Source organism: Crocodylus siamensis, chromosome 11 (genome assembly GCF_052110815.1).
Source record: "Crocodylus siamensis isolate JL-2025a chromosome 11, ASM5211081v1, whole genome shotgun sequence".
NCBI lineage: Eukaryota > Metazoa > Chordata > Crocodylia > Crocodylidae > Crocodylus > Crocodylus siamensis.
Genome location: NC_143405.1, coordinates 24,576,909 through 24,598,987, shown reverse-complemented (window position 1 = coordinate 24,598,987; position 22,079 = coordinate 24,576,909). Strand labels below are relative to the sequence as shown.

Genomic DNA, 22,079 nt, shown 5'->3' with positions numbered 1-22,079 from the left:
AGAACTGTTCACTAGGACGCCCCAGGGGAGGACAAGAAGCAATGGCCATAAGCTGTTAGAGGACGGTTTCAGGTTGGATGTAAGGAAAAACTTCTTTATGGTAAGGATGACTAGAAACTGGAATAGACTTTCCAAAGAGGTGTTGCAGTCCCCATCCTTGGAAGTCTTCAAGAGGAGACTGGACAGACACCTTGCTGGGATCAAATGATCCCAGCAGTATTCCTGCCTAGAGCAGGGGTGTGGATTTAATGATCTTTGGAGGTCCCTTCCAGCCCTAAATTTCTATGATTTTATGATTAGGCTCCTGTTGAGTTGCCAATCCAGCCATCACTTGCATCAGCCAAATGATTTGGCTTCATTTATTTCAAGTGGCCAATAAATGATGAACATTTTGTCATGCACATTTAAGGACGTAGAAGGGGAAACTGAGGCACAAAGGAGGAAGAAATTTCCTCCCTGGCACATGGTATGTAAATAGGAGAAGCATGAGCAGAGCCCATCTTGCGTCTTTCCAGCACATACTGTCTGCAAGCACCCAACAAAGTGACACTACACAGTTCAGTAGTTTCTAAAAAGAGTGTTTCCCCAACCAGTGATCCAAGGACTTCCAGTAATCTGTGAGGCTGTAATTAGTGGTCCACAGATCATACTAGATCCCAACCTTTTAATGTAAAAGTTTGATATTAGAGAGTAGGGGGTGAGAATTTTTGAGGGTGGATAGTGGTCTGTTGGTCCAAAAGTTTCAGGAAGCTCTTCAGTGGAACGCACTCATCCAGCCACCCAGGAGCCAGACTGGAATTGCTCGAGCGATTCTGACTCTGCTGCTGCAAAACATGGGACAACCCCTGGAAAACACGGGGAGGGGGGTGTTGTGGGTCCTTTCAGGTTCTGATGAGTTCTTTAGAATGAAATTATTTTATGGTGTTGAGAGGATTTCAACCATTGTTAATAGGCAATAAAACTAATTTTCTCACATCTATTTTTATTGCAGGGAAGTAAAGAGAGAGCATTTTCCATCAACTGCAACATGACAAGAAAGTGACCAAAATTACCTTTTCCCTTCAAAATTCTTCATTTTTGGTTGAAAACACATTTTTTCCAGGTTTTTCATTCAGATTTCACTCCAGAACTTTGCCTGGCTCCTGAAAGCTCTTGCCCAAGACCCTCAAAGATAGAATAGTTAATACTTTTTAATCTAATGGAGCAGAATAAGGATTCTTGCCTGGAAAACAGAACCAGACCAATTCCACTGTGAAAGAAAAAAATCTTAACACCAAAAGATGATTAACCATTGGGAGGAATTCCCAAGGGAAGTGATGGATTCTCCATATCTTGAGGTCTTCATATCAAGACTACCAGAAGATAGTAGAGCCACACACAAGTCAGTCGGCTCAATAAAGGGGTACAGGATGAAATTCTCTGACCTGTTCAGAAAGGAAGTCATACTATATGAATTAATGATCTCTTCCAGCCTTAAAAACTTATGCATCTCTGACAAAAATGCTTCATTCACCCTCACAATTCCACTGTGAGATCAGCCAGTATTTGTAGTTACATTTAGGAAGGGGAAACTGAGGTACACAATTGACCAAAGTGGCAGAAAGCTAGGGTCAGGAATAGAGCTCAGATATCCTGGCCCCCCAGCCCCTCCTCCTCACCTCCACTAACCTGGTTTGCTGCACAAGAGATGCTTCTACACAGAGCTTGTTTAACCATTATGAACCCTGTGTCTCTTGCTATTCATTCCCTCGTCAAGGAATACACATTTGTATACTGGTTTCACTTTTCCCAGTGCTGTAATACTTCTCTATTCCATTCTTTCTGCTGAAAGCAGCTCATATTGCCATCCTTTATTGACCCTGGAAATCTCTTACTTTCAGTATTAACTCCTCTGCTTTTTCCCAATGAGATCCCAGAGGATTTAACAGTAATTGAGCTAAATGAGTCAATCCTTTGTTCCTTTGGATGCTGCCAGGTTATCCAGCCCACTAGTGTTCTTGCTACTGGCACTGGGTAACCCTCCTATTTCTGTGCTGTTAATGAGAGCACTAGAGTAGTCCATGCACCTGCAGCCACACAGCTCAGTGCATAGCTACAGGGATGTCTCTACTGCAGATGGAGCCCAGGGCACGGGCTCCTGCCTTGGCCACACTAGGGTGTGAGCAGCCCCATAGCAGAGCCCTACCCACATCACCATGCCCTTGGTGAGGCTATGTCCCCTTACCCTCCACCCCCATGTGTGTTGCTCAGGTTTCTGTGGCCAGTCCCATGGTCCTTTGGTCTTTCCCAGGGAATTGTGGGAGATCATATCTGCCCTTCTGGGCAAAGGGGGAATTGTGGGAAGGCAGTGGCAGAGAAGCAGCACTTGACTGAATCTGTATCCTCACCGCAGTGAGCAACGGCAATGAAGGCAGCACCCGGCTTTATCCCATTCCACAGCTGGAGCCATACAGCATGCATCACCATACTACTCACGGGCAACGGATCTGTGCGTCGACAGAGTAGACTACTTAACAACTACGTTACAGCCCATCTTAACCCTTCTGTTCAGACATGGTGCTGTCATGCTCCTGGGTACTAAAAGGAGGATTTTTTTGGCATGGTTCTTTAGGGCAGGCCCCTGCCAATGCAATTATGGCACAAAACAATTTGTTCCTGGATCCCTTCTTTTTCAGAGGTGAACCTGAATATGCTGTACCAGTGCACACACATTTGTATACTGGTTTCACTGCATTTCCTGTTGTTTCACCTGCATTTACCTGGGAGGGGCAGCATGTTGCCAGCACAGAATACACAAAGCCTGAGTCTGGAAAAAGCCTGAAGCAAGAACTCCCAGAGAGGGAGAGCTGCCCCAACCTTAATGTTTGTCCTCCTGGTAGGTTGGAGTGGAAGGTGATGATGTGACAACTGCTATTTGACCAAGACAAGGGAACTGAAGCTTAGGCCCTCCAGAGCTGCTACAACTTGTACTAAGGGTGAAGTTCCCTAAATGGACCTGTAACAGGCTTGTACGCTCATCAGACTGGATGCCAAGGGGGACTTGTACCACACACTGAGATATGGGCTCTGTTTCAAAGGAAACATGTCCTGGCCATTTGAGGGCAACCACTGTTCAAATCTCAGCTAAGCCCCATTTACGTGACAGCTGCTCTCTTGCCTGACGCCCTAGGGATTGAGGTGGAGACACTGAGAGCTAAAAAACACAAGCTGCTGCAGTGGGAGTTAAATCTCTCTAGGCAGGATGCAATTCTTTCTCTGTCGATAGGGGACAGAAGGTGGAAGGGCTTAGCTGTCACACACTTACACACACACACACACATACACACACACACACGCATGCATATGCATATGCATATACACAATTTCCAATGGGTCACACCTAGGCCCTGGATTGCCATGAGTTGGCATCAGTGCATCTAGCCAGGGATCCTTTCTCCAGCCCCTTGAAATTTCTGCCAACACATGTTCTCTCACCCAGCTACCCATGTGTCTGAGCAGCCAGACTCTCAAAGAGAAAAGCACTTTCACATGAAGGACTCTGCTCTGAGCGCTCCAGAAAGCCTGTCTTCCCAGGCCATCCTTGGCAGACACCATACAAACGCTGGCAGGGGACAAGCTGTAAACAGAGTCCTGAATTCACCTACACACTGGCAATTTTTGGCTTTGAGTCATGGCAGCTCCTGCAAGGCAGAGTGGACTTAGCTGAGCCAGCTAAGCCCTAGGGTTAGGTGTCATGAAAAGGGAGCAGTTTATCCCTGTTTTGAGGAGGAAGATGCTCCCCCACAACAGGGTTCCTTTGGTTACTGTAAACAGTTTGGGAAAAGTATGGCCTAAAGACACCTCACCTACTGGTACCACAGGGGTATGCTGATCACTGTAGATGGGGGTGCGGGGCTGGGAGCCAGCCCTGGTGCCCCATTCATTCCCTCCCTGCACCTCCCCAAAACATACATATTGGGCACAGGGTTGTGCCTGCTCTGGCAAAGGCTTCCCTGGGGAGGTAGGGGGAGCACCATTCTGCTTATTTCAGTCCCTGTCCCCCCGCCACTCCCCATGTATATATTGGTGGTGCTACACTGCCAAGCTCCTTTGGCTGGCCAGGGCAGGGAAAAACAAAGACTCTGGGTGGGGAGGGGGGCACGGGGTGGGGGGGGGACAGGACGATGGAGTGGGGACAATTCTGGCACTTCCTCTGAGTCAGAGCCTGCTTGCTCCACCCTAGTTACACTACTGCAACTGCTCAAATACATACATGCAAGCCCAGGTGGGTTTGTAGAGCCTGCTCTGAAGTCTGTATTGCTGGAGCTGCTGGTGGCTGCACTACTTAAAGTGAAGGTTGTGGGGAGGGTATGTACATGTATGCTGCAGTCAGACCTCTGACTGATATGTGCTATACTCGCAGGCAGGCACATGCACACGCAGCTTTGTCCACAGGCAGTACTGCATTGGTTTAGCTAACGTGGCTTTTGATTGGCACAGGGGCCTTATTTCAGTTTAAACTGGGCATCTTTTCCATTTAGCCTCAATCAGTGATGAACAGGTTTGAAGCTGAACTGAAATAAGGGCATTTACACAGGGCATTGTGCTAACTGAAGAACTGGTTTAGGATAAACTTTCGCCACATACACAGGCCAAAAAAGTTTGCATAGGTGGAAGTTTGCTACTTCAAAGCCTAACGGGCTTTGAACATGGAGATAGTACATCACTATGAAATCCCATTAGGAAGAAGACACTGGTGTAATAACCTTGGGATTGCAGAGTAGGGACCACAGGGCAGAAGATAGCCAGTGCTGCCCATAGCTAGAGGCTGACTCAGGGTAGGAGCACCCCCAGTGTTGCTACCCTGAACATAGAGAGAAACAGCTGCCAGAGCAGAGATCCTGACTGCCTGTATCTGGACCACTCCCCAGCACCGGCTGAGCTGCATGTCTCTGCCTCACTGGCAGGATGCTGGCAAAGCTGTGGAGGCAGAAGAGGACCTCCATGGAGGGAAAGCCAATCCCTCATCTCCCTTCTCTTCACAGATGAATCTTTGATAATCCACCTGGCCTGGAGCCCAGGAGTAATCCAGCTTTAGCACTATGCCTTCGCCCCACTCCCAGGACCGCATGCAGCTGCCGAAGGACATGGGCTTCAGCCTACGTGTTCAGAGGAGTCGAGGGAAATGAGAACCTTGGCTCTCACCAGCCCATGAGCAGCGCCAGCAATCAAATGGCTTGATACTCTCTTCAAGCAGCAGCAGGGAGGAGCACATATATGGCTTAACCACAGTGCGAAGCAGTTATGCAACAGAGGCAGGCAGCGTGAGCTAAAGGTGAGAGCAGGAGACCATGTTTACGTGGTTCTCTTCTCCCCGCAGCCCCTGCCTGTTTTCAGTAAATCACCAAAATGCTCTGTGTGTCCCTTTCCCCGCATGTCAGGTGTGTGGAGTGGGAGTAGCTTACACGATGAAGGGCTAAGCCGTGTCTCCATGCCAGTGCTGCGAGGGGGCAGGTGTGTGGAAACTCAGTGCTAGGAGGATTTAGGCCCGGATTAGTATTCTATATTGTAGCAGAAATGTTTTGACAGCTCCAGGTAAGCCTCACAGCCCCCTGGCAAAGTAGGAGAAGGAGTTTCTGCCCTTTTTACAATGAGAAAACAGAGGCGCAGAGGTGTGATGGAACTAGTCACCAGAAATAAGGACTCCTGACTCCTGGTGCCAACTCTAGCACTGGACAGCAATCCCTAGGGTACCCGGAGCCGGAGCTCTTACGGAGTCACCTCATCTAGGCCACACTCCCCTCCCACTGCCAGGAGCGGGGACTCCCCATCACTGCTTTTCCCATTACACACATTTCCTAGAAGGAAGGATCTGAATACATTTTTTCCCCAGAATCTGGGTTCCAAAATCTGTATTTAGTCGTGCAAATAAAAAGCCCTATTCCCAAGCACGCTGAACAGCCCCAGATCCTATTAAGACTAACGGACAAATGGTCAGTGCTCAGCACCTCTGACAACCTGGGTATTTGTCTGCCTTGGTTTTTTAGACACTGCTGGATCTAGGGAGAAAACTTTTTGAAACACCTATGTTACCTTAGTAGCCACAGTCCCATGGCTTTTCAATACAGCTTCACTTTCATATCTAACTTGACAGACCCCGCTGTGAATACACTGGCTTATACAGTGCTGCCAACTCACACAACCTAATATTTGAAGGGGTTTTTCTTTAAGCCTGAGCTCTCAGATTCATGCAATCGTGGCAGAATCTTTTTCATTATAAAAATGCTCTTACCCCTCCTGGTAGCTGAAAGGGGCTTGAAACCAAAACGAAAGAGCAAAAAAAGGACAACATTTAAAAAAAAATGCCTGATTTCTAAAATCAGTGGTGGCTTGTCAGTCCTGCCCATGTTTGCCTAGCATTTCAAGAGTTGCCTGTAACTACCACGAGCTCTGAAAGAGCAATTCACAGGAGTGCAGGATTGCCACTGTTCTCTTAGCCAACATTATAAACGCCACATGCTTGGACACTGTATATGGGCTGCAATGCATAGACAGAAAGAGTCTGTCCACTGGAAATTGATCTAAGAATTGATTTGCACTGCAGAATCTGCACAGAAATGATCATTCAGTGGGTCCAGGCCAAACCAGAAAAAACCCTCAGAACTTTTATTCCCCAAAAGAAGGAAATGCAAAAGCTCTATCTAGGTTTTTTTGGGTTTTTTTTTTGATTGATTTTACCTGAAAGACACTCAGAAGCAGGATAAAATCCCAGGATCAGTGTCTGTTGCAAAGAAGTTGAGCTTATGTATATTCAAATATTGCAATAGGAAACACAAATCCATTCCAATGTTTTGCTCACAAAATGTTATTTTGTCCATTAAAACACCAAAGCTCCATAAAAGCTGTGGATGACTACCTTTGGCCTTGTCTTGGAATAGTGGCCTATTTTCCAGGGTGATCCTGTCTGAGGGGAGGGGAGCTCTGGGAAGAGATCTGGAGGCACTAAGAAGTGGGACTTTACACATCATCTGTTCAGCAACTGCATTCTGGATGAAATATTCAAAGCTAGAAATAGGAGTCAGATGCCAACTCTCATTGCCTTTCAGGGGCAGATGAGTGCCCAGAGGTCTTTGGAAATCAGCCCCTTTGTTTATGGGTTAGTAATTGGAAGAAAGCACAAAGGCACTCATGAGAGAGCAGACAAGCAGGTGAGGCTGGTAACATTGGCAGAAGAGGGGGATAAACAGGGAGGGGGCAGCAGTGAGTAGCAGGGAAGGGTAAGGCTGAGTAGTGCAAGATGGAAGGAACCACAGAGGGAGTGCTGTGGTCAGAGCAGAGCAGATGGCCTGCAAGGGGCAGTCATCCAGACCAGAGTGCTGGCCATCTGGTGTAACAAGAAGTCTGGATCTTAAAAACCTCATTTTGGACACAGTGCCTGAGACAGAGCTGGAGTACTGGGAGATACGAGCCTGATCGGCAGAGATGATGGGCTTGTCCTATGACAGGCTGTGGGGAAATGACTGAGACCTAGTCAGATCAGATGTGACTGACAGGGACAGACAGGCGGAGAGGTGGCAGTGGAGGGAGGGGTCAGAAATGAAGGGGGAGATTTGTCACATCTGTGTTCAAAGCATGATCAGATGCACATTTCATGTTCACATGTGGAAACACAAAAAGTGGCTGCACACACAGCCTTTCACTGGTTTATATTGTTTTATAATTAACCTAACCTGAGCTATTTGGTTCTTTTTCCTCCAGTTTACCTTGACCTCAGTCTTGCAGTCCAAGCTGCAGAAAGTCTCATTTCCACCTAGCAAGAAAAGCAGCACTGATATCCTGGCCCTCATCTGACAACCAACACTGAAACAGGCTGTTTTTCACGCTGAGGTCCTGATGGCAGTGGCATGGTTGAGTCTGGGGGCAACATTTTCCCTTGAACAATCAATGGCACTTAAGATCCTAAACCCATTAGGTCATTTTTGGAAATGTTGCCCTACAGAGTGCTAGCCTGTTGCCAGCTGACTGAACCCAGTGGGAGGCTTCCAAAGTGGTGGCTTTTCAAAGAAAAGGCCACCGCTGCTCAGCTATTGAAACCCTTATTACTATACTTAACAACTGGCTTATTTTAGAATTATCCATACTCAGATTGGCTGTGCAGCAATTAATGGACAGCCTGTCTAATCCCAGAAACAGCCAGAGCTCACTGGGGGAGACCAGGCTAGTCATGGCCTCCGTAGACAAGCCTGCATCATAGCAATTTTCACAGCAGAAGTTACCATTTCTTCCCCATACATTGCACACAACCACAAACAGATCTGTACCGCATGCAAGCTATTTGGAAAGGAGGTTTTCAAGAGACCCACTTGGGGTCCCCTAGCAAACCCTTAGTCTGCCTAGGGCAAACAACAAGAGATTCTCTTTGTGCCGCTGTATGTGCTCAGTACTCCACACACACGTTAGGAGGCCAGCCATGCTGCAAAGAGGTGACGTCACAAAGTCCCAGAAGCCACCCTTCTGTGCAACACTTGCCTCCCAGACTGATTTGTCCACAGGTGCAGCCTACAGTACCAGCTGCAATAGTGTTGTGTCTTTTGTAAACTCCCAGGCCCTTGTAGCCAACCAAGAAGGAGCACTGGCATGGGAGGCGAGGTCAGGAACATATATTCAAAAACATTACATTTGCAGATTGGGGATTAAACCATAGTAGCACTCCAAAGGCAGATCTAACCTGCGATACCTACACGCAACACCTGTGAATGCTTCAAGAGGCAAATTGAGGACATGCTGCTTTGAATCAGCCATAGTAAGAATCACGAATCAGAATGTGAAGGAGGGTAATCAGTGGGAAGCACCTTTGTATGTCATGTCTGTCCATCCAGACTCTGATGTCAATCTCCTCTGGGTGCTAGCTGATACATGTGTTCTACAAGCAAGGGATATATATGCCACATTGAATACAGTGCACATAACCACACAGACATACTTAGCTGTGTGTATCTATACATGCCCTAACTTCCAGCAGAAGACATTTCTTCACATTTTAACAAAGTGTCCCAGAAAAGTGTTGGCAGCCTGGAATAGGACAATACAGAGCTTTTTTTCCCTCCCCGCCTGCCCCTGCTGCTCATGAGAGGGGCACACAAGATCTTGGCATCCTGCAGCGCATCTGTGCCAAACAGTCCCATGTAAACAAAAAGACGAGCGAGGTAAAAAGGAGCCGTTCAGCTCTCTACAGAGCTACGAGCAGAGCGCTGCAAACATGGCCAGGTTAGAAACAGGGTTATTTTCTACACAGACACAGTTGAGACTAAGGTCTTCTATGGTGATTTTCATCCCTAGAGCTTAACAAGAGAAGCAACTCCATTTGAGGGATGGGGAGAGAGAGGGGAAGGGTATATACCAGGCTGAGCCTGGAGCAGTAGTGTAACCAAAGGGCGGCAACCAGGGCAGCAGCCCTGGGCATTGCCCTTGAGAGGCTGTAAAAATAAGCACAACCACGCTGGTGGCTGATTGCACTGCTGTGAAAGACATTGCTGCAGATGGCACATCCCTGGGTATCGCATGACTGCCCAGAGCACAGAACTGTGCACTGAGGCCTTTTGCATGGCGTAGGAGCCAGGCATCCTGAGTACCACTTGGTGCCTGAGACCTTGGCTCACCCTGTCTCCAAACTGGCTCACACCTCTTTTGTCAGAATTCAGATGGGAGGCATGGTGAGTGTTAAAAGCCGGCAACCCTGGGAGGTGAGGGGCAGCTTCAGCTCTCAGAGAAGTGTGGAGCTAAGCAAAGGACCAGGCAGGATGAGGCATTGCTTTCTCACTTAAACTGAGCATATTACACAGGGAAAAAGGGTTTTAGGGAAAGGGAAACTTTACCAACCATTAATTATTTGAACTTCAAACATGTGCAGAGGCCCATTGTGCCATATGATTTACAGCCGTATTGAGACACAGTCCCAGCTCCGCAGAACTTCTATTCTAAACAGACAAGACAGAGGAGAAGTGATATGCCCAAGATCACCCAGCTGGGCAGTGGCAAAGCTGAGAACAGAGCCCTGATCTCCTACTGCCCAGCCCTGTGCTATGCCCACTAGACTACACTGCCTCTCAAAAGCAATGAGAAATCCTGGCAAGAGACACATGGTACAAAACAACTGTGCATAGGTAAGAACATATCAGGAAAACTATGTTATGTGCTTAATATGGGAAATCCATCAGAAAGGATTAGAAGGAGAGCCCTCGGGAACCAACAGGGCTGAGAACCCCATATTTACCTGGAACAATCTTTCTAAATTGGCCTTTTGTTTTTTGCAGCACTATCCCAGCTCTGTGTGGCCAAACAGGATTCCAGAAAGGTCTGGCTGCTTGAATGGAAAATGACTGTTCACAGTCCTGTAGGAGGAAGGGAGGGAAGATGGAAAAAGAATCAAACCACCAATCTGGAAGAGATCTAAGATTCATGCTTCAGGGCATGAGTCAACTTCTCACTAACATGGGTCAGGAAGAAATATTCTCAGTGAGCAGGTTATTTCATAACTGTCCGCAAGGGGGGCTCTAGGATCTTCTTCTGCAGTCATCTGGTTTTCGATATTGTCAGGGACTGGATAATGAGCTACATGGACCATGGGGTCTGAACAAGTCTGAAGATGCTGGGGCTGCTGCTATCATTTTTCACTTTGGTTTCTTTGCATGGGATATGGTCTTGCTATTACTCTGCTGCTTTCCCCTAGGAATGTCTTGACAAAGCCTGGGCAGCCACATTGATGTGAAAAGGCAAACAGGCAAAGGACACTGCAGGGCTTTCCCTGTGCAGCCCAGCTGCTGAAGGCCATTCTACCGCACTGTTGACCAGCAACATGCAGATGCATTGCTTCAGACCAAGCAACAGCAGGTACTGTGTGCAATTCTTCCCTACGCTCCCTTCTTGTGCCAGAGGGAGAATAATCAGTGATAGTCCTGTCCAGTGCCTACAGGGGGCTGAAATTATGGCTCTCCTTGCTCCTATGCTCATTCTCAATGCACTGACTGGTCCATCCCAGCCCATCCAACCCTGACCAGGGGAATCCCCTTGTGATTGGCTGCCTTCCCCCATCCCACCTCTCAGGATAGAGCAGCCAATAAGAACTGTTGCAGGAGGCAAGCAGTGCTCTGCTTTAACAGGGTTGGGCAGGGAATTGCCTCTGGCCTGCACAGACATATCAGAGCTAGGTCTGTGTTAGCCGCAGGGCAGGGTAGCTACTACTGCCTGAGCAACAGAAACAGAATGGGAAATAAAATCAAAATGCTATGGTGTTGGAGCCCCAGTAAAAAACAGCATCCTTGTCCACAAGGACAGGAATGTAGGCCAGACCACAATTCCACCTGACATTTCATTTCTTTGGCTGCATGTGAAACCAGTTTTGCAGCAATACGTTTTCCCTCTTCCACGATCAAGCTCCTGCTCAAGCAATTTCCTAGCTAATGTGGGGGCGATTAGATTGGCACAGCGCCCCCGGGAGAACTCTGTCAGCAAGGAAGGGATCCCCCATGCAGACAGCCCCTTTGTCCCTCAGTGGCTGCTTGTTCAAGCCAGAGTAAGGGCTGTGTTCTTTGTGTGCCCACACAAGATTTGTAATCCCTGTGTGTGTATGTGGGAGCTGCTGCCCTGCACAATTGTCAATGCCAGACCTGCTCCCAAAAAGAAGATGGTAGGTCTATGCCAGTTGAGCCCCTTGTGCCTCCATGCATGCCGAGCCAGGTCCAAGTGGATGGAGGTTCCCTGCATAAGAACTGTCTGGAAGAAAATTGGGAAATGTGGGCTGCCCAGCTCCAGGCACCCAGCAGCACTGAGGGGGCCCAGGGGTGTCTTGGGGACTCACAGGGAAGGGGCACACTCAAGCATGCCTTCCCTACCTGCTCCTGTTCAAACATGCCAATCCCAGGTATGCAGCTCCTCTGGGACACGCCACATAGCCTCTCTCACACATGCTGCAGACCAAGGCCAGTCCCTCACAGCCAGGTTTGCACACGTGAGCAGGAGTGAGTTGGCTGGGGACCCCCTCCCTAAGAGTGTGGGGGATGCAGAATAGACGTATCCTTAGAGGCCCAGACCAGGACACCAGGCCATGAGGGATCAATGTTGCTCTGCTCAGCTCAGTTACACCCCACCATTGCTGGACTCCTTCATAAATCACAGGGGGGGACTCCACCTCCCTATATTGGCTTAAGCTGGAGAGAAAATAGTTCCCTTCTCCCCTCACCTCCTGATGGGGCAGGAGCACCCTCTAATGCACCCACTGCCTAGCCCAGGAGGCTCCACAACTTCTGACCATCTCCCCACACAGCAGCTGCCTGGATGCTTCCCCAGTGTGCCTTTGTCTTGTGGGCTGGATTCCTGGTGTCCAGGACTCTGTTCCCCCCTTTCATGTATGCTGTGCCAGGAGTGCCGATGCCACCAGCTTTGTGTGGTCATCTGTTCAGTCCAATGATCTGACCTCTCCTGCTTGCGTTGCAGCCAGCCAGGCACTTGGGCAGAGTTCACCATCTATCCAGAACACAAGGCATAAGGCCAGGAGAGTTCACACATACTTAAATAGGACATAAACCTTGTGCTGGACCCTTTACACTGTGATAAATTGCACTCTGTACCCCATTATTCCCACCTACCAGGGGCTACTGCCCTCCCATGTTAGCTAGGGGAGAAGATGTATATCAGGATTTAGATCGCACTCATCACCTCAGTATTTAAGACCTTATGTAATAAGGGCAGTGAGTGGCTTCAAAACTGCAGGCCCCCCCCGCCCGAGGGGCAAGGAGTTTGCAAGGAGAAACCAGCCAGTAGCTTGACAACACCCACCAGATACCAAGGATCCAGCACAGTAGTTTAGCAGCTACAGCAAGGTGCTATATCCGTTCTAGCCACTGCATTTCCCTTCTGTGGTTACAGTACCACAGAGAGCTCTGGCTCAGCATGCCACATGCAACACAACTACAGAGCAACAGGCATTTCCAACCTGAAAGGACTCACAATCAGAATGGGCAAGCCTGAAAGAGGAGCCCTGTTATTGCTGCGTAAGTTAATGGGGAATTGAGTTAATGACATGCCAAAAACACACAGGGAGTCAGTGGCGGGGCTGAGGGCACAGCCAAACTCACCCAAATCTTTATGCAGATGTGCAGTAGAGCAGCTCTGGAGAGTGATGGTGTATGGAGCAGTGCCAGCTCATGGGGCAGTGCCAGCTGCTGCACTACCAGTGTCAGTGGTGCATCCAACCATCAGTTGCAACAGGAATTACTTTTGTGCTCCCCCCACCAAAAGCACAACCCAGGGCTGCTGTCCTTGTCAGCCCTGCCTCAGTTACACTCATTCCCTTATCCAATGCAATAAGTACAACATATCCCCTTCCAGAGCTCCACGCCTTTCTTTTCATCTCCTGGGCCAGGGATCTGTTCTTGGTGTAATGCTCTGGGGTGAGAGAACTGCTTCCTAAATTTTTCTTGCATGCTGGGAGGAAGGGCTTGCATGCTGGGAGGAAGGAATGTCAGTGTCTCAGCCCTTCCCTGAGAACTTGAGGAGCTTTGATTCAAGAGTAAGCGATAACACAGTTGTATGCAACACCGTTGCATGAGCCAAACATGACGCTCCACTTGCATGTTTGCAGCTCTAATGATCTGCCAGGCCTTTCCCAGAATTTGCCTTCCCCTGCCCCTGCTCTAACCCACTAGACCCCGCTCCTTCCTCACCACTGGAGATGCAACCCAGGAGTCCTGACTCCCAGCCCCTCTGCACTAACCCTCCAGATCTCTTCTTTCTCCTCCCAGAGCAAGGGATAAAACCCAAAAGTCCTGGATTCCAGACCCTTGCTCTCATCACAACACAGAACTGCCTCTCATTACTTTGAATAGACTCTTTGATACAAGTTGTATCCTCAGCCTGCTTTCCTTGGACCTCAAATCCTTGACGTGCAACTGACAGCAAGAACAACCTCCAGTTCAATGGAGCAATTAAGCTCTGGTCGACGCACTCAGCTCCACTCTCCAGCTCAGAACCCATTCCCAAGCAACAGCTCAGCATTTCTGTCCAGCATCCCTTCCTGTGGATTAGCAGTAGATTCATTTGCAGCCACTGAGTTTCCCTCAGGGACACCATCCTGGCCTCTCCTCTCATGTGTGGGGCAAAGAGACATGGCAGCTGCTTTGCCACCCAGCTTGGTTGTGGCTGGACATACTGCCCTGACCTGCCCTTTGCAAGGGAACATAAGCCTAGAGAAGAGACAGAGGCAGGGACCAGTGAAGAGAGTGTCCAGCTGCTCTATAACATCAGCCAGGGCCTGCTGACAAGTAGGGAGGTGCATGCAGTGCCCTGGAAATGTGGGTGTGCATCTGGGCCTGCTCAGAGGGCAGGGATTGGTGTGTTTCACTGAGCAGAGGCGGAGTTGCAATTCAACGGGCTCATCCAAAGCCAGTTTCCGTATGTCTGAGAGCTGACTGTGGGGACTCAGGGTAGCACAGACCCTCCCCAGCACGAAGTGGAGGCCCTCCCCTACTGCCACCCCTGCCTTACTCCAGTTCCAGCTTTTCCAGGTCTCGGAGCTTGTGGATTCATCTGAAAACAGCTCCTGTGGCACCAGGGAGGTGCAATGTTCTTCAGGCAGTAGCTCTGCCACTACAGCCCATTTCGTGCCCCGTATAGACCCCCTAGGAAAATCTTGCTGGCCCTGGGATTTGCTGGATCTCAAACAGGGGCCGCTATTTAAAAGAAGATTTGGTGGTAAAGAACCCCTGTGAATAGGAGTCCTTGGGAACCGGCCTGGACACAGGAGGTATGGGTGAACCCGGCGGCCATCTGGGGCCTGGACAGAAAGGGAGCCCGAAAATGGTAATTTAAAAATTATTATTATCATTACCTCTAGTGAAGGGGGACCCAATACCAAAAGTTCACCTGCTGCCACCAGGAGTCTAGGTACGGTGCTACTTGGGAATACAGCCTGAAATCCTGGGCCTGTTCTGTTAGGGCGTGAATGTCTCAGGGGAGACTCCCAGCACCTCCCAGTGTCTGCAGTGATACCTGCTAGGACCAATAGGCACATCCTGTTGTCAGCTTCAGGGCCCAATTCTATTACTCCCAGGCATCAGAAAGGAAAGCTCCCTCCACCCTGATCCTGTATCTTATTAATGGCCAAGCACATGTTAGGTACTTCAGAGATACCATATTTTTCCCTGAAGAACCAGGTAATGGCAAAAGCAGAAGATTTGATGTGATGGGCTAGTGGCCTTTGATGCCCCTAGTAAAAGATCCAGAGCCCTGCATGGAGCAGTTAAGTCTCTGAAGTTAGCTTAGCATCTAGCAGCCTATACACTCCTGCCCTGACAGACCTGCAGTAGCTCTGCTGTCAGGCAGCAATGCCATCCTGCCTTGCTAAGCTCAGGGGTACTTCATTCCAGGGGCAAGTGGGAAGGGAAACTAGAAAGCCATCTCCCATTCTCCGAGCTGCAAAGAACAGAGAGAGCTTGCCCAAAATCACAAGACAAGCCAGGGGCAGAGAGAAGGATCAAACACAGGCATCCTGCTCCAGGTTTTCTCTGCTGTAAGTGCCAGCCCCCAGCTGTATATTTGCCAGTGCTAATATCACAACAGAAGGTACTAAAATAATAAATACAGCCTAGTAAAACACAGCTTTAGCCAACGACAAGGTCTGGCTGTGTGAAGGAAGCCAGATGTGGGCTTACAAGGTCAGGAGGCATGTGGCAGCAATGAGGGTACAAAAGACAGGGCTGCGAGAGTGTGGAAAGATAATTGTTTTCCTCCAAATGCTCTACGAAGACATTAGCCTTCCATGGCCTGGACAACAAGGCCAACTCAGCACCTCCTTCACTGGAGAAGCAAGCTAGGCGTCCACGTAATGGCTGCCACCTTGGCAACATCCTTGATTGACTTGGGACCTCTGGAAATTAAGTCAGGGGCCAAAGGCAAGAACTGGGGACAGCTCCAGACTCACGCCACTTAGAGACAGGGCAGTGCCTATGACAGCTCCGCACACAGTCCCTCAACCCTGGTGCAGTTAGCCAAATCTATAAGGCTGAGGTGCCTAACTCATCTAGTGTAAGTGGTCGGGCCATGGCCAGCAGCAGACCTCAGTTTCCTGGAAGCTCAAATTCTCCAGCTCACTGGCTGAACCAAAAAGTCAGATCAGTCCCAAACATCTTGTTTGAGTCCAGACAAACTGGGCTGGCTTGGGGTTACTTCTCGTTCTTTTTCTTAAAAAGTCAGGTTGGTTTCAAAATGAATGTCTGGCTTTGATGGAAAGTGCAAACACTGTGTTCACATGTTTTCAAACCAAACCTTTCATTTTTTTCTACCCAGTCCGTTCCATTTACAGAGGAACCTAGGATTTAACTTAACTGGGACACACATTCTCATTGAGACTGGAAGGAAAGTAAAACCCACAATGGTCCATACCAGTCTGAGTGTGGGACCTGGCCTCAAATTGCCTAACTGGCCTCAAATTGACCCACCAGCAGGCACCTGTCACTGTCTGACCGGACAGCTCTTGCCCCTCCTCTGCCTCAGTTTCCTTTGTCTACACCTGCAGGGCAGGTACTCTCCTTGCTTTGTGTCATCTCTCAGACCCCTACTCAGCTGGGCTCTCCAGGAGCCAGTGGAATTCAAGGAAGAAATGGAGACTTGTTGCCCCTATGGGAAATATATAACAAATGACAATGGGCAGTAGAGTGGAGCAGAATAGCATTTGTTTTGAGCTGTGAATTGGAAGCCAGGGTAAAAGTGAAGGACACAACCATTACCAAGCTTGTGTAAGCAGCAATGCACAATAAGGGGATGTACCACCATCAACAGCTACACCACCCCAGAGTGGCAGGGGTTGCCCTGGGGGACTGGCGCCAGTAAGGCCAGATTAACCCTTTAGTGGCCCCTAGGCAAACAAACACGTGGGCTCCTACTTAATACTTTATATTTATATTATTTTTTTCACTCAATAATTGTATTATGTAAAATAAGTACAGCTGGGCCCCTTCTTCACTTAGGGCCCTAGGCATGTGCCTAGTTTGACTGTGCATTAATCTGACTCTGGGCGCCAGCTCCCCCAGCTCCTTACCATGCAGGGTTTTACTGTTTTCTCAGTAAAACACTTCCAAAGCAAACACCAGGACCCCCTCTATTTACTGCTTATGGATCTGCCAAAGAAAATAGTCCCCACTGGAGCACGTTCACTTGATAGTCACAGACAGTGGGTGTAGCTACAGCTGCAGTATGCTGTATAATACAGACAGTCCAGGAAGCATGTGCTCACCCCTCCCTTAGCTCCCCTTGGGCCCCAGATCTCCACTTATCTGTGCTCCGAACAACTGCCCAGGCCACCCTCTTCATGCAGGTAGCCCTCATGGAGAAAACTTCTGAGCTGCTGCAAAAGAGACCCAGGACACAAGGGCTGCTTTTTTCGGTATCCCGTAAAATATGTCAGCGGCTTTGCCAACAGGTGCCACATGCCTGCTGTTAGCCCCATCCCCCTATGTTCCCATCTCTGGGCTTGAAAGAGTTGCCTTCGTCCAGCCTGTAACCTCAGCATCTCTGGGGGTGGAGCAGGAGACAGTGTGGGCAGGGGGAGAGGGCTGGGCTAAGGCAAAGTGGAGCAAAGGCATTTGCTACCTAAGAGCCCCTGAACCTGGAGTAAAGTGAACTGAGTTTGCACAACTGCGGGGCAATTTGGAGTGAAAGTACATTGCAAAAGAACATGGCCCAGTTTTGGAAACATACCTGGGATGACAAAGTCAGGGTGTCATGAGGCTCCACAGCCAGAACAGCCACTTGCTCCTGCTCCTGATTTAAAATATGAGCGAGAAATCTGGGTCTGCCCCAGCCAGGCCATGTTCGAATACAGCCAGTGTTAGAAGGGTTGTGGGTTTCCTTCAGGAAAGCAGAGTCTGGGTGTATCTGTGAGCAGCCAGAAGGACCAGAATTCTTGAATTCTCTTCCCTGGCTGGGCTCCTGGATTCCAGTGCCACTCTGGGAGGACAGCTAGGTTTGTTGTTCAGGGGGAGGTACTGGTATGCAGGACTCCTGGGTTGCACTACTAGGCCTAGGAAGGATGTGCACTTAAAGCAAACACTTGGGGGGTCATTCTTAACTCTGCAACCAAGAAGCTCACCCCAGCCCCATCCTCACTGTGACTCATCTACCCACCTCTCAGAGACAGAGGGGTGCACACAGTATTGGCAAGGGGTGATATCAGGACAACTTAATGAGTGCCTCGTCCCTCAAGATGCTCATATGAAAGGAACTATGGCAAGAGCCAAGCTGGATGATCAGTACTGGTTCACCTTTCAACAGGGATCTTTATTGTTTCCAACTGGGACTTGGAGGTCCTTGTTTGGGGAGCAGGTGCTGATGCTGTGCACACTAGCCTGTGGTCTGTCTCTCTCTGGGGAAGTGCTCCCTAACAGGACCTCCCTAACAGGACTTCTGCCAGCTACATCCCTCACCCTGTAGCTTCAGGGCTAGAGAAGGGTCTCCTGTCTTCAGGGTGGAAATGACCCAGATCTCTTTGTTGCCTGTAGAAGATGTAAAACCCTGCTCAACGAGTAGATGTGAGAGCTCCTCAGCCCCAAAGGGGGAGGCTCAGTTGGCCAAAGCTCATGTAGAAATTATGTCAGATCCTTGGAGCCAGAGGGCTGAATCCTGGCTGATCAGACTTAGCAATGCAAGCCTGATCCAAAGGCCAGTACAGTCAGTGGAAGGGCTTCCTTCATCTCCAGCAGGCATCAGATCAGGCTCTTTTGTCCTCCTCAGGTAAGTGGTGGAGGCCTGACTCTCCTGGTGCTGTACCAGGAGGGTCTGTATGGGTTTAAAGCACTCCCAGCCTAATCAAGCAGTACTTAGAGCAGGCTGGGCCCTGACATTTCCCAGATTGACATGGGAGCATCTCAAAGCCACACAATGCATGGTGCAGGGCAGAAGTGAGGTCCATACCCTGCACCACACTTGGGTTTAGACCTGCTGATCCTCTCTGTGATTGGTATGGGCAGCACAGAAGCCCCAGCCCTTTGCAGCACTCCTGGCCAGAATTGCCCCTCATTCTTTGGCTTCTTTCATAGGCTGCTGTTGCCCACACATAGGTGGGCTGTCAGGGGTTGAAGAAATCAGGGGCTGGGATGAAAGGGGTTGAAGAAATCATTAGAACAAGCAAGCATAGCTTGGACACTAGATCCCAACTCCAGCAGCCTGGTCAAACAGTACCATAGATCCCTGCACAGTCACAAAGAACTGCATGCGCCCCCCATGAAGAGTTGTTCCTAGAGTATGGCAAATCAGGGTGACCTTCCCGGGGCCTGCGCTTTGGGGGGGCCCCGCGGAGCCAGCCAGCCGGCATTCTGCAGGGCCCACCTGGAGCTGGAGGCTCAGACCTCTGCCGCAGAAGAAACACAGAGACCCTTGCCCCCCCTTTGTGGGGGTACCATGGCCCTGCACAGTGTTAAGGGGGCCCTGCACAGGCTGATTTGCCCCGGGCCCCGGGCCCCGCACCCACCTTGGGTCGGCTCTGCCCCACCCATCTAATCAACTTTGCCTTTCCCTCTGGAAAGACGTGAGTTGCCTTTTGCCCATGCTGCCCCACTTAGGACAGAGCTGGCCTTTCCCTGCTGCATAAACTATCCATAGGGTATGGCTATGAAAAACAGTGGCAGTGGGCTGGGATAAAACTGGACCCAATCCAACAGAACCAGTTAGCCTGTACTGGGAACATGTGGGCAACTGGAGAATGCAATGTACTGCCCTGTTTGCCTACTGGCTGCTACACGATGCCCTCTCAGGCAGCTAGGGTCTATAAATACCCTGCCTAGGGCACTGAAAACACATCCGTGTCCCACCTGCTACCCAGAGTCTGGGCTACAGCACCCAAGCAGAGTCAAGTCCTGCCTCCCTGCTATGACACACATGATCATGCTCATTGCCTCTGGGCCAGCACACAGTTCTGACAGCAGTGTCCTAGTGCCCTGACTCAGATAAACCATGGTAGTGATGGCCTGCTGGAACACACAAGGTGCTGCTGTCGTCATTTTACGCAGAGACCCCTCTCTCATGGTGCAAGCTGCAGGAGCCTGGAGTGCTGGCTGAGAGCATTGTCCCAGATGCCAGTGCAACACACAAGAAGACCCTGACATCCGATCTCTGGCGCAACAGTTTCCAGAGCTAAAAAAAAAATGTCATCCCCATGCCCAATTAAAGATTAAAGTGGAAAAAGGATTTTTTTTTAAACAACATACAACACAGTAGTCACCAGACAAGCCCATCCTCTCCCCACCAAGAAGTCCCACTAAAAAAGATTTTCAAGATTTTTACCATATGATAGATGATCATTTTACCATGTGATGGCACTATGTTCAAATATAGTAAAACAGGGCTGAGCCCGAAGATAAGCATATCCTGTCTCTTTTATGTTCATTCACACGTGTTATATATTCCACAACGATTTTAGAATTATTGGCAAAAAATAACAACAAAACTCTAGTTTTTGCCACCTATAAACTTTGCTACTGCTTCAGGTCTGTCCTGAATATATTTCTTTGGGTAGTCCACACCACAGGAGCAAACAGCAGGACAGATCTTAGACTCTCTCTCTCTCTACTAAGTAAAGCACATGGCAGATGCAAACCAGAAAGACAGCAGTAAGTGTTTCTCTTTCAAGGGGGAAAAGACATGAGAGTGTTTAGAATATTATGAGTCTATTGACCGTGGCAATAAAATGACCACAGCTGTTTCAAAGAATATAACAAAGTTATTGGAGAGAGTAGGAAAGAAGCAGAATTAGGGAAAGGTAAAAGAAAGCTACCTCAAAGTCCCTACACATGGTCCAAAAATATAGGTTCTTTGAGTGTTTTCTGCTCCTTCTGTCTTCTATATGTATGTCAAATGCTTTTAATCAGCAGTTTTCAACCTTTTTTCATTTACAGACCCCTAAAAAGTTTTGAATGGAGGTACAGACAGCTTTGAATTTTAAGTGTGGGTATTCACATACATTTAATGGATTAAATTATCTTTTGCAGACCCCTTAGACATAGTCTGTAGACCCTCAGGGATCCACAAACCACAAGCTGAAAATTACTGCTTTAAATGCATCTCACAGGGGCATTGGTTGTAGTAGTAAAATAAAGAGAAAAGTCAATTTTTAGGGGCAGGCAGATTAGATGAGAACAATGGAAACAGATGGGAGGGAGTAGCAGGGTTTGTTGGAAAGTTGTGTATCTAGTGTGGGTTGGAAATGGAAACACTTTGCAGAACACTTTTTAAAATTATAAAGCAGTTTTACAGAGCAGTTTCAAGATAAAAATATAAACCAGCCACTGCTGACTCTTGTCTCCTCTCCTCTCAAGTGAAGACAGGGAAAGTCTGCTGGAACTTACCTGATTTGCCCACTGCTCGGAACTGCACTGAGGACAGCAGTCGAAACTTGTGGATTTCCTTGCCTGAGTGATATTTCTGTGCGCTCCAAGCCTGCTGTGCAGATTTCAGTATCGTGTCAAACAGTAATCCCCCAGGAGGCGGCATCCCAGGCCCGCCTCCTACACTGCTGCCAATCCCTGTGGCCTCAGGATGAGCGTCACTCAGACCCGTTTGCAGGGCTGGTTGGGAGGGGGTCAGGCACACAGGCACACTCAGGAAGCAGGAATACAGTACAGAGGGGCATCAAGGGTATGACCGCTGTGAACCATCAACAGAGCTCTTTTATCATTCACACACCTCACACTAGCTGTTGGGTTTGGTTTGGTTTTGTGTGTGTGGCACTTTTAGTTTGTTTGTTTTTAAAAAAATCCCAAGGAAGCTGTATTTTCTCTTTAAGGATAGATTTTTTTTTTCTTGCTCTCCTGTGCCACAGACGTTAAGATCTGACATTTCCCTTCCTGGCTACGCTATCCCTCATCCTGGATTGCATTTCTTAGAGGTGGTTCTGCCACAGTCACTTTTCAAATGCTGTCGACCTACAAAGTCTGCCAAGGGTTTCTAATTCCAGAGGCACAGGCACATGCACAAAACCCCAGAAAATTTGCATCTGAAACAGCATCTGGGGTTAAATGCCACTAGTCTATTTTGGTTGTTCTAATATAACCTGA

The 22,079-nt window shown here is 48.9% G+C and overlaps 1 protein-coding gene across 2 annotated transcripts in view; it reads right to left on the bottom strand.

Annotated features, from left to right (window-relative positions):
* SLC38A3 (solute carrier family 38 member 3) overlaps nt 1-21,528 on the bottom strand; it is an 84,527-nt gene extending 62,999 nt beyond the window's left edge. The window contains exons 1-2 of one of the 2 annotated variants that reach the window (XM_090021194.1): nt 21,372-21,495; nt 10,253-10,370 (exon numbers count right to left, since the gene is read on the bottom strand). The gene's annotated coding sequence lies outside the window, so the exon portion shown is untranslated. Of the gene's footprint in view, nt 1-10,252; nt 10,371-21,371 lie in introns of both variants that reach the window. The other variant, XM_090021193.1, reaches the window with a different exon arrangement.
* Nucleotides 21,529-22,079: the final 551 nt, after the last annotated feature.